The sequence below is a fragment of the Vulpes lagopus genome, chromosome 24 (genome assembly GCF_018345385.1).
Source record: "Vulpes lagopus strain Blue_001 chromosome 24, ASM1834538v1, whole genome shotgun sequence".
In the NCBI taxonomy this organism is placed as follows: domain Eukaryota; kingdom Metazoa; phylum Chordata; class Mammalia; order Carnivora; family Canidae; genus Vulpes; species Vulpes lagopus.
In genome coordinates, this window is record NC_054847.1 from 41,086,189 (window position 1) to 41,098,858 (window position 12,670).

The 12,670-nt window shown below is 46.3% G+C and overlaps 1 protein-coding gene across 1 annotated transcript in view; it reads left to right on the plus strand.

Annotated features, from left to right (window-relative positions):
* Positions 1–12,670, plus strand: part of NEDD4L (NEDD4 like E3 ubiquitin protein ligase) — a 340,490-nt gene that overhangs the window by 85,912 nt on the left and 241,908 nt on the right. The window lies entirely within an intron of this gene.

Below are 12,670 nucleotides of genomic sequence, written 5' to 3' on the forward strand. Positions count from 1 at the left end.
ACATCAGGCTCTTTGCTACTTAAGGCTTTCATATGTTTTTGCCAAATTGTCTTCTAGAAATACCATATCAATTTTCTGTCTTCTAACAGAGTACCTGTCCCCTCCCCGAGATTTTCATCAGCCTGGGTATTGTCGCTCTTTCTTGCTCTTTGTCAGTTTGCTGAGCTGAAAACCTATACTCTTGTTTTTTATTTGCATCCCTTTGATTATTAGTGATTTTGAAAGCATTTTTCACTGACTCCTGTGGAAGCAGTTGTGCTTTGTGTCCAAGCTCTGGTTGCCTGTACTGCTCACCGGCTCAGTTGTCAAGAGCGGTTTTCTCAAAATCTCTATTTCATAGGGTGGAGACGGTAGTAGCAGTGCCCATCTCGCAGAGCCATAGGACTGCAAGACACAATGTAGAAAAATGCTGACTCTGTGTCAGACTTTTGGAGTGAACCTTTAATTAACCCTGGAATTAACTTCACCTCCTCTTATTTGGTTGCTCTCTTGACCCTCAGAAAAGGGAACTGGGGACACCTGAAATTTGGGGGGTGGTGGTTGCAGAGGCTGGGCAGTTCTGAGCCGTAGTGAAGACCAGCGCAGCTGTGGGTGGTTGAGGCCGAATGTGAGCCCAGGTCTGGGGCTCAGAGGCTATTAGGTAACCGAGGGGGCCCCACCGTGGTGGGCCCTGACATCATTTAAGATCATGCAGGATTTGGACCAGTGAGGAAGATGGTGACCCAGGCTCCAGTGTCCCCTTTGAAGAAGGGATAGGATACAGGGGTGTTGAGTGATGGGCCAGGTGGTCTGTGGATAGTATGGCAGGAAGCCTCTTACCAGTGGAGGAGCAGGGGTTCGGAGGCTGCTGTGGAGTCGGGCTTGGCCATCAGCCCTGGCCCTGGGAAGTGTTGGGACAACTGTGGGCCTCCCCCTTGCCTGTGTTCCATGCAGAGCCCAGCTTCACGTGTGGCAAGTGTGGGAGCACTCCGGGGAAGGATGAAGGAGAAGGGGTCCCCGTGGGCTGGGTGAGAGGGGAGGGACGGTGTGTGTTGCCGCAGTGGCTCGGGCCCCCACTTCCTGTGAGTCCGTACCAGGAGATCTCAGCAGAGATAGCACCTCCCCGCAGCAATCAGAGATGTCTTGACCCATGGACCAATTCCCCTTTTACAACCGAGTCGCCCCCCCGGTTGAGCAGCACTGTTGTAGAAAGATCTGTGTTTCTACTTAGCCTCTTCCTCTCGCACCCCGTGATCTGGGACCAGTTACAGCCTTCCCTGAGCTTCAGCGCTCCTGTCTGTGAGTTATCACGGTGGTCATTATTTATACCACGGCTCTGAAGGCTCATTTTTGCATCAACAGTGTTGTTAAAATGGTTAATTTTTTCCTAAATTCAGAGGTATTAAGTCACATTGTAATGTGAATACAGTGAGGAGGGAGATGGGCCACTATTTCCAGTGGGCATTTGCTGATTGTATAGCACAGGCTTGGTTCTTCCTGCCTGTTGTCCAGTTTTTTTGTTGGTCATTTCTCACTTGGGGTTTTGAATGTCCTCTTACTGCATGTGGCCTCCCTTTGTTACCCCTTGTCTTATCCGCCAGCGCATCCCATCCTATCCTGCCAGCCCCCACCCCGCCTGCCAGGTCTGCTCCTGGCCCTGGTGACGTCTGTGCCCTGCAGAAGGGGCTAGGCTGACAGTGGGGCTCAGCTGTCAAGGCGTGTGCCTTGGACCTGAGGCACTCTCCCCTTGGCCTCCTGGAATCACCTGTCTGTTTGATGTTACATCTTATACGTGTTGTCTTGCTTAACTAATCTGTCACTTGAGTCTTGTTTTCTCTTCCCAACCCTATTAGTCTGCTCAGGCTCAGAACAAAGTACCCCTGGCTGGGGGGTGTAAGTAGCAGAAATTTATTTCTGGAAGTTCTTGACCAAGGTGCCAGCGGGATTGATTCTTTGAGTCCTCTCTCCTTGGCCTGTAGATGCCTGTGTGCTCCGTTTGTCTGCAGGTGGTCTTCTCTGTGTGCGTCCACGTGGCCTCTCCTAAGGAATAGCAGGCAGGTGGGATTCCAGCCACACAAGCGACCTCCTTTTAACTTAATCACCTCTCTCAAGGCCTGTTCTCAAAATACAGCCACATTCTCAGGTACAGGGAGTTGGGGCTTCAACATATGAATTTGGGGGAGAGGTAGAGGTTGTCATACAGGTCAGCCATGACACTAAATTATATGCTTTTTGTGGGAAGAGGCCAGTGTGCGGTGGATCATTAAATTTTTCTTGGAAGAAAGGTGAACCTTTTTTTTGTTTGTTTGTTTTTGTTTTTGTATTTTAAGATTTCGTTATTTGATTTTGCTTCTAAGAAGTTGGTAAGAACTTCAGCGCCCCTTCACCAAGTGATACTTATTAATAGTGTCGCACATACAAGGAACCTCATGTGTTCATCTCGAGTGGGACAAGGCAGATTGTTTCTGAGAAACCTCCAGCGGGTTGTGTGATTGCACAACCTGGAAGTAGCAGAGGAGGAAGCTTTTGCAGAGGGAAAAGCTGACCATTGAAAGCGTTACTCCTCAGAAAGGGTCACCGTTTACAGAAGGCGGAGGTGCACCAACAGCTGATGTCACCTGCCCGGAGTGCAGGCTCTGGCTCCCGAAGAGGTAGCCTTGCAGGCCTCGGAGGATCTCGGGTGGCCAGGTGGTAAGTCCCGGCGGCACCTGCCATGTGACCGGAGATGGGCAAGAGCGCAGGGTTTGGAGAGGAGCAAACCAGAGGCAGGCCTTCCTGGGGGGCGAGTCGAGGTGCCGTCCGTCCACCTGTCACCTGGCAGTGGAAGGTGCCCCTCCGTGGCAGCGGAGCCTTCTGCATTCTCTTCAGAACTGCCGCTGCCCTCGGGGGTGCCAGCTTCACCTCACCTGTAACGTTGAGTGTATTTGCAGTCTCCTAAATGAGAAGTCTCGCGTGTAGGGGATGAATGCCACCTGGTAAGACCTGCCTCGGTCGGGGAGGTGGCTTTGCCTTCCCAGGACACTTTAATAAAACTGGAAATTCTTTCACAGTCATAGCAGTGTTAGGTGACCTCAAGGTTCCTGAGCTGGTAATTCATCTCCAACATACTTGACCTAGTTTACTGCTTTCTGGAAGGATTTTGTTCAGGCCTCAGGATTGGGAACTTTTTTTAGGAACGAGTCTAAATGAGCCTGATTGGTTTTCTTAAATGGAGATGTTGCTTGGGGGTGGGGGGGGGGGAGAGAATTTAAGAAAATGAATGGATTTAAAATGTACACACACTGCAGAAGTTGAGAATTTTTCTTGAAGGAGGAAGAAATGGGCACCTGTGAATGTTTCTCTTAAATTATTTGAGAATTGAAGCTTTCCTGGGGATGGGAGTTTATTTCTGTGTGTTTTGTCTGAGTAAGGCTCTTCCCAGTACTGAATATTGAACTGTTATTTTTTTGGAAGAAAGATAGATTTTTAGTTTTAAATGTTTCCTTATTTGTTAAAATATTTTCATGAAGAATTAAATGTAAATGGCTGAGTGTGGGGTGGTGCATTTTTGTTCTGCAGTGGGACACGTCCGCTTATCTGCTGTTTATTACCCTGCTGGCCTGCACCATCCACCTCTGTGTGGGGAAATTCTAACTACTGGTTTGAAACCTTTGTTTCTAGTGCTTAAATGGAGGAGAAAATGCAAAGCACCATTTATTTGGCCTGACAACATGCATTTTAGATCAGAGATAGCTAGATTGCTTTGAGCATTTGCTTAGGGGTAGAGGGAGAAAAGAGCCCCCCCCCCCCCAAGGGTACAGGTATTCATCTCCAGGTGACTGGTCCCACTGAGCAGGCAGGTCCTGCTGCTGGCGGCTGCACGGCGGTGGGGGCTGGCGGATATCAAGGTCAGGGCACTATTTTCCACACTGGAGAGGCCTTAGCTCATCGGGGATGGATGACCTTAGTTCATCAGGGCCAGCGTGACCCCCTGCCTACCTGGATCTTGCCTCCCCTGCCTTAGGTGAGTTAGTGTAAATCCCAGACTCCCAGGTACAAGGGGACTTTGAACTTTGACTCTTAGGGAATTCAGGCCACACCTCAACCAGGCAGAGAGAGATTAGAATCTAAACCCACTTTTTAAAAACCCTACCAGGAGTTTCATTACTTCCTAGGGTGTCATTTTCTGCTGCCCAAACGTGATTTTTGGAGTCCCTCCTTTGCCAAATGTGCATTCCTCACATGCTCGCCTAAAACGATTGTAAATCCGATGCCACCTCTGCATACAGACCACCGACTCGGAGAGGGGGCTGCTGCAGACTTGCTCTCCCTGTGTCTGCTTGGCCTGTTCACCTTTTCTCCTCCTGTTTCTTTCTTCTCTGGGGTTTGTCCCAGGTCTAGTCCTCTTACTCCTGTTTCGATGATCCCTCTTACTCCTGTGTCACGGTTTGCTTCAGGTCAGGGATGAACTATATAGTAATTCAGAATTTAAATTTCTGCTGCATAGCAGGCTTTCCAGGAATGGTTGCTAAATACGAAGGCCCAGTGAAAATACAGAACTCACCACAGCTTGGTAGCTTACAGGATGGCTTCGAAGGGTGAGTCTGTAGACTGGATTGGCCTCACTGGACTGTGTGGGTACATGCACATAGAGAGAGGGGTGGCCTGGACAAGGTTTACTGGTATTTTAGTACTGGTGGACACTTTGGGTCAGGTGTTATTAGTAATTCAACTGAGTGGTATGAGAGCGCAAAGAGGAGGTTATGTGGGGTGAGTCTGTGCAAGGGAGAGCCCAGGATTGGGGCAACCAGGATGCCCAAGTGTTCGTGGTTGGGCCCATGGGGAGAATGAGATCACAGCTGTATCACTGCTGGGGGGGGGGTGTGAATATACTGCTCACTCACTTTTGATGGCATTGAGCAATCTATTCCGTGGGATAGAAAAATGTCATCGGTGTGATTCGGTAAATATTGGGTGACACAAGAAGCTGTTGGGGCATAAAGTGGTTCTACTTCCTCATAAAAACCATTTCATTTCTAATTTTGAAAGTATAATAAATGCTCTTTGGAAGAATAAAGGTTAAGTGAAACAACAGTTCAGGCATGATAGAAAATGAGACCCAACATGGAAGCCTTCTCTGTTCTCACCCCGTAGAGGAACTATTGGTAATGTTTGGTAGGTGTGTTTTCCCAGACGGATTCATGATAACAGTTATGGGGTGGGGGTGGGGGGACTGCACGTGGTTGGGCATCTGATTCTTGCTTTTGGCTCAGGTCATGATCTCGGCTGTGGGATGGAGCCCTGTGTCAGGCTCCACGCTCAGTGGGGGTGTGCTTGAGATTCTCTTCTCCTCCCCCTTTACTACCACCCCCACCCCCAACTCTTAAACTCTGCCAGGCCTTGGAGCAGAGGAATGAGGAACATGGGATCTGTTTGGCTTTTGGCATACCACCCCAGTCATTCTTGCCAACACTGCTGGCTCAGAGATGGACTGATTCAGGGCTGGGTTGCCGGAGGAAGAGGGTTAGGGTTGATAACAGATCTGGGAGTACTTGGCATTTAGAAATTTTATTAGCTCTCCACACACATTTCCTTGGGTAGAGGGGACTGAGCTCATTCCTGCAGATAAGTCCAAAGCAGCCAATTGCAAATGGGAACTCTTCAAAACTAGTGCAAATTACCCATTTTTACTCCATGGTATTTCCTTGTTTTTTTTAATACGATATTGCTCCTCGGGCAGCTCAGGTGGCTCAGCGGTTTAGTGCTGCCTTCATCCCAGGGTGTGATCCTGGAGACCTGGGATCGAGTCCCGCATCGGGCTCCCTGCATGGAGCCTGCTTCTCCCTCTGCCTGTGTCTCTGCCCCGCGCCCCCCCCCCCCATGTCTCTCATGGATAAATAAAATCTAAAAAAAATAGGACATTGCTCCTCAAAGTTTATTGTGTTTCCAAATCACCTGGGAGCCTGTAAACATACACCATTGGACTTCAGCCCAGAAGTCCAATGATTCTGGAGCTCTGGGTGGTGCCTGACCACCAAGTTACCATGTGATGGCAGTGCTGGTAGTCAGGGGTCCACACTTTGAGAACCACTGTCCTATTCATTGAGACTTCCAGAAAAATCAATAATCCAAGAAGATGTTCCCTGCCGGTCCTGTAGCTTTTTAGTACACCATCCTGCATAGAATCGTGCAGGGAGCTAGCACTTGTCCATCATGGCAAATGCACAGATTGTACGGCTGGTATTAATGTTCTTTGATTGTGAACAGCACTTGGAGGGTGGCTCATGTTCTTCATCCTCAGGGTTTCAGGAGAGAGGAGGCTCAATGAGCATGCAGGGCTGTAGAAGGGGCCTGGCTCAACCGCTCTGGAGGGTGGAATGGTTTTACATAAGAAGCTTTATCATCCTGTGGGTGAATCGGTATCTATCTTCCCACAGTTTCTCCTTTGATAATTAAAAAGATCACCCTTATACGTGTAACAGGCCCTTTATAGATGGACCCGAGGAACAGCAGAGGTACAGAGTGTGTCCCAGGGCTTGTAATTGTAAAGATTTAAATTAGAAGTGGAAAGAGGTTGACATTGGTGCTTGTTGGAAGATTCAAAGGCAAAGTCAACAGTCTAAATGCAAGTACAAAGTGCTTGGCATTAAAATTAAACATTAATTTCAAACAACAGGAAAAAAAATACCCAGCATTCAACAGAGGTGGATTGACAAAAGAATGGAATACAAATGTTCCATAGAAAAAAAATTTTTTTTAGAAAAATTCTTAATAAAATGGACATATGATGTGGACCTTTAAAAAAAAAAGCCATAAATCCAAGGAAAGTTCCCTATGGTGAAAACTATACACATTCAGGCCTTGCTTTGCACAATCCTGTGGTAGATAAACTTGGGTACATTCAGGGCTCCATGGACCCCTCTGCTGCCGTCACGAGTAGAGTGCTTTCAGAGCGAGTGAACCACGGGGTGAGAAGGGAGCTGCAGGATGGTGTGCAGGAACCACAAGGGGTGGAGTGACAGTCACAGCTCCCTTGAACACCTGCTGAGTCCCAACCGCCACCTAGAACTGGGAAGCCACTGGGCTGCCTGGATGCTTGGAAGCTGCTGCCAGGGCAGGATCGGCTAAGCCCACGCGTATCCACAGTAGGCAGTGGCTCATCAGATGGTTTTGGACGCTGTTCGGATGTGGGACAAGTGTGTGCCAGCACTTTTGAAGGGACTATTTCCTTTTGGACTTTGTTCCCTCCCAGGAGAAACCCATATTAGGACAATTCAAAAATAATCAAACTTCATAAAATATTTAAAAATCCATCTCAGATGGTCTTGCGGAGACTGGCGCACCAACACAGCCTAGCATCCTAGGCTGTGTTAAACCTAGGCCTAGCATTACTGTTATTTAAAACGGAATACCTTAACATTTCTGTTTACCTTTTCCTCCAAAAACATTCTGTTGGGAGGCACCTGGGTGGCTCAGTGGTTGAGCCCCTGCCCTTTGCTCAGGTCATGATCCCTGGGTCCATGGATCGAGTCCGGTATCAGGTTCCTTGCAGGGAGCCTGCTTCTCCCTCTGCCTCTGTCTCTGCCTCTCTCTGTGTGTGTCTCATGAGTAAATAAAATCTTTAAAAAAAACCCCCACAAAAGCATTCTGTTGGAAATAACATTTGTATTGTTCATTTTGGTACTACGTAGTTAAACCTCTTTCAAAGCCGTATGTAGCCACGTAGTAATTGAGATTATTTTATGTTTGGGAAAAAAGCTGGGAAACTGGACTTTGGTAGTTTTAAATAAAAAAACAAATCAAAGCAAGTACTGAGATGAAATCCTTTGGTCTTTTTTTTTTTCCTATGAGGAAACTGAAAAAAAATACAAGCTTTCTGTTTTAAAAAATATTAAAAATTCATGATTCAAAACACGAGGTAAAATTCCAATAAACTAGGAAGTAGAATGTTTCAGTCACTATCTTAATGAGTTATTAATGTTAGGGCTTTGTAATAAAATGGCATTGCTGGATAATGAGGCTCAGCTGAAATGTTAAATCTGATAATGCACATTTGTACATTTTAAGGCCGTAAATTCTGCCTTAGAAGAAGCAGAGATTCTGGACAACATAAGATCGAACATCTGGCTTATTTGTCTCCTTTTATTTTTTTTTGTTTTTTCAAATATTTATTTTAGAATGAGCAGGGGGAGGGGCAGAGGGACAGAAAAGGGGGTGCCCGCCTTGGGGCTCATCCCAGAAACCTGAGATCGTGACCTGAACCAAAACCAAGAGTCAGAGGCTTAACTGACTGAGCCACCCAGGAGCCTGACTTGCCTCCTTTTATATATGAAGCCAGTGACCATGAAGGTTTTGTTTTGGGTACATTGGTCTGAAATGAACACCCTTCAGTGTTGAGGTGACAGAAGGGGAGTGAGGAGGTAGGATGGATTCAAGGTGAGGGGCTGCGTCCTTGGCCTCAGGGACCTCAGCCATGAATGGTTACACAAATCCTGTTAGCCTTGTCACCTCAGCATCTGCTGTCCTGTGGTTGATGCCTTACAGCATTCTAAGATTTGTGGCACTGGATACTGTGGCTTCTTGAAGTTTCTGGTGGGACCACATCTCAATTCCATTTGCAGCTTCTCCCTAGGTGAGGTTCATCTCGACGCTCTCATTGGAGTTGGCGGTGTTGCTTTTCTGTGGTGCTCCAGTTGAGCTTTTTGTAGCAGCCAAGCCAACTTCAGCTGCTCCTTGTACCAGCGACCTCTCACCCTTTTATATAGTGTTATCTCCTAGAATGATCCCAGTGACCAGCACATTGTAGGTTCACTGTTCTTTATAAAAGGAATTTTAAGCATCTTGTATAAGAGCCAGCTAACCATCATAAACCTTTTTGGAATAAGATGTGGAATAAGAGCAACAACCAGTGGAACCAAAAAACATGATCCATGTGCTCTTATTTCTGTTGATTATTTCATTCATGATGTTTTGAAACTGGTTGCAAGTAAAAAAGCATTCTGATTTATGAATGATCTTATGTGTTTCACTGTGAGAGATGGGATTGTAATTACCATTTGTCGGAGAGACATTACCCGTGCGTGTGTGTGTGTGTATATATATATGTTTTGTGTGTGTGTGTGTGTGTGTGTATATATATATATATATATGATGTGTTGTGTGATCTTGCATAAACCTTCTTGGTCTGAGTTCTTGGCTTCTAAAATCATCCCACAGTTGGGAAGGGACATCGTGGACCATCTGGTTCATGGTCTTCCTACCTGGTGATGTTTCTGGCAGGTGGCAGGCCTCAGCTCTCATGCTGGTGCTAACTGGTCAGCTCTCGGCCTCAGAAAGCCACCTGCTCTGTGTTTGACCAGGCTTAACAACCAGAATTTCCTTCTCTCTGTAAAGCACATCTGCCCTTCTACGGCCTTCACTCCTTGGTTTGAGGTTTGCCCTCTGCAGCCTTGGAACAGAAGATACCTTCTTGGCTTCCACCACCCCGCCCCCCCCCTCCCAGGGAAGGAGTCTGGTCATTGTTGGTAAACCAGGTTAAACATTCTCAAGTCTTCATGTGCTGTTTGTTTGCTCATTAACTACCCTAGGTACTCAAAAAACATTTTTTTTGAGTAGTTAATATGTGTAGATGGTTTTAAATTAAAGCATAAGGAAAGCTTTTATTTGGTGAGACATCTCCACGTGTCTCTCACACCCCTCGGTCCCTAGCCAACTTGCTTTTGTCCTCAATCCGTCGGTGGCACCAGTCTCTTGTGTCCTTACAGAGCTTACACACATGCCAGCAAGTATTTGTGTCAACACATACACACCTTTCTCCTCGTATGGAAGACAGTGCACCCCACAAAGTCTTCTCCACTCAGCCTTCTCACGTGACTGGGTGGCTGGAATTTTCCAGGCTGTATGTAGAGCAGCACACCATCATTCTTACGGTTGCCTAGTGTTCCGTTGTATAGATTTTGTCCTGAAACAAAGCAAAACAACAGTCTTCTAAGCCACGCATCTTGGAATCGAACATCATGCTGACCCAGGGTACGGTATGACCGCATTCCCTGCTCTGGACTTTGGATAATGCAAGTGGTTTACTGTCACAGTGTTGAGTCATACTGAACTTAAGATAAAATCCCCAAGATTTTTTTTTTTTAAGTTAATGCTATGCCCAACTTGGGGCTTGAACTCATGACCCTGAGACCACGAGTTGCATGCTGCACTGAGTGAGCCAGCCAGGCTCCCAAAACTCCAAAGATTCCCTCACTTTGATGCTCTTCCATCCTGTCCTCTACATTGATTCAGGCAACCAAGCACACATACCACTGTAAAATCCTATCGTCAAGATTTGACCTATCGCCCATTCTGATGAAATCTTTTTTGGATTCCAATCCAGTTTTCTAACATTTTATCAGTTGTGTATATCAGATACAGATTGGATTAGCCTGCCATCAATATCCTCTTCCAGATTTTCCAGGCTGACAGTGTTGCCTGGGATGGAGTTAATAAGAAGAGTCCTGTGACCTAACACTCCTTCGACCCCACCTCCCTGGAATTGTCTAATGGTTATACTTTGGATGGGAGTAGTTAACAAGGTACAGCTGAGTCCCACCTAACTTTAGTATCTGTTCACCCTCATGTCATCACCTTGTCGAGGAATATGATCGTGGTTTGGCCAAAGTCTCTGTATACTAGGTATGTAGCAACCCCTGGAGCTGTAAATCTTATCAGAGAAGGAAATACGTTTGCATGTTTTATTCTTGGCAGACCTTAGCTGTAGATTGTTTTACTTTTAGAAATGCAAACTAAAAAAAAAAAAAAAAAAAAAAAAAAAAAAAGAAATGCAAACTATTTAGTAATTCATTTTAGAACTTTGCTTTGGATTGGTGTCATTTATTCACCCAGTCTTTCACTCCACTTGGAACATTTGGGTGCAGAGTTCTTTCCTAGAGTCTTGGAAAGCTGTGCTAATAAGCAAACTGAAGGATTTCTCTGTGGCTCTCTGGCCTTGAACAGGCTGCGTGTGGAACTTTATTCTTGTCACTCCCTGTGATCTGCTGTCTAGCCCCTGCCTTTTGAGAGCTTCGTCTTTGGCACAATATCTAATTTTAAGCTTTTATTTTTTTCATCTCTACACCCATCGTGGGGCTCGAACTCACAATTCCCAGATCAAGAGTTGCACGTTCCACTGACCGAGCCAGCCAGGCGTTCCTCGATAGCTAATTTTAAAAGCAGTGACAAAAAAAGGGTGAGAAAAGAAATCTAGGGCACTGTGGGAGCCTTTTGTGGGAGGCCTAACTAGTCTAGGAGCCCTAGAAAGACATTTTTGGAGAGCGTGTTATGTTACCTGAGGGCTGATGGAGAAGTAGGAGATAGGAACCAAAGAGCAATTGGTGGCTCTGGCAGTGGGAAAAGCTGTCCTAGCTCAAGCTGTATAATTTACAGTATGTTTCATAGCTGCTTTTCTCTCAAAGTTGGGACATTTGCCCGTCCCTGGTGTCTCATTCCTTTGGGATGATAGCAGATTCTCTTAGCCACTGTGGGAGGTGACTTGTTGGGATGAGTAGTAGAGCCAGGATGTCCTTGAGTGTCTTCCTAGTTCTGCTTTGGGGCCCTGGTTCTCCCAGTCCCCTTCCTCCTTCTGGCCGCAAATGAAATCAGAAGCATGAGGGCAAGAAGACTTGAAGCTGGAGCACAAGAGTGGATAGTTATGTTAGCAGATCTTCCTATCTCCCTAGGAATAGTCATCGATTGAGGTTTAAGCTAGGAGCAGATAAGGTATTTGTGGGGGCAAACCAAGGAATGATCTGTAAATAGGTGGCTGGAGAGTTTGGGAACACCCACAATTCCAGTGGAGGTGACTGGGGTGTGATCTCCGGGAGGTGAGGGTGGCATTCGTTTGCAGTCTGTGGAGGGGGAGCCTCGTCACTTGCTTTGCATGGTGGGAACAGAGCCTGGCAGTGGGAGGGGAGGGAAGGGATGGGCTGGAGCTCTGGAAAAGGAAGCCTGGAGAGGTTTCTGTTTGGTGTTTCTGTTTGAGAGCCTGTCCGGAGCCTTGGAGCTCAAGCACTAGTGAGTGGCAGGGTCACCCTGTTGTGGAGACAGGTGTTTGGATACTCAAACTCAGTCTCATTCTCAACACACAGCCTTCTGATGGATTATTATTTGCATCTGTTCAACTTGCCTACAGAGTAAACGTGCCAGTCCTGAGGCTTCAGATCCATGCAACAAGTTATTTCTTCACTGTAAAATCTAAAATTCAACGCTAAAATGAGTTTCTTATCAGCTTTGTTCACGTGTGTCCTTTTCAAGGTTCTAGGAACCCTTGGCACATTGACATGAGTCAGGCTTCTGATCCTACTTGGTGAGATTCAGATCTGGGACCATGGAACTCACTCCATGGATTGTGTTCTTGGGGGCCGTCAGTAGTCCCTGTCGCCTGAAACCCAAACCTTTTCCAGATCCTTCTAGTCAAACTACAAATTCCACCCAGAAACCCAGACTTCACTTTATTTAAGAAGAGAGGTCAGAGTTATGATTGCCATGAAAAATACAGAATTTTAGATGTTGAGCTATGATTTTTGGCTTTCAACAAAGTGCAATTGTTTATTATGATCATTTTTAGAACGATAAACACAAGATAATTCTTGTGTTAGTGATCTTGGGGGAATTTAAACATGTTTTCCTGTCTTGTGATTAGAGGTTAGGAACAAAAGAACCATTGATA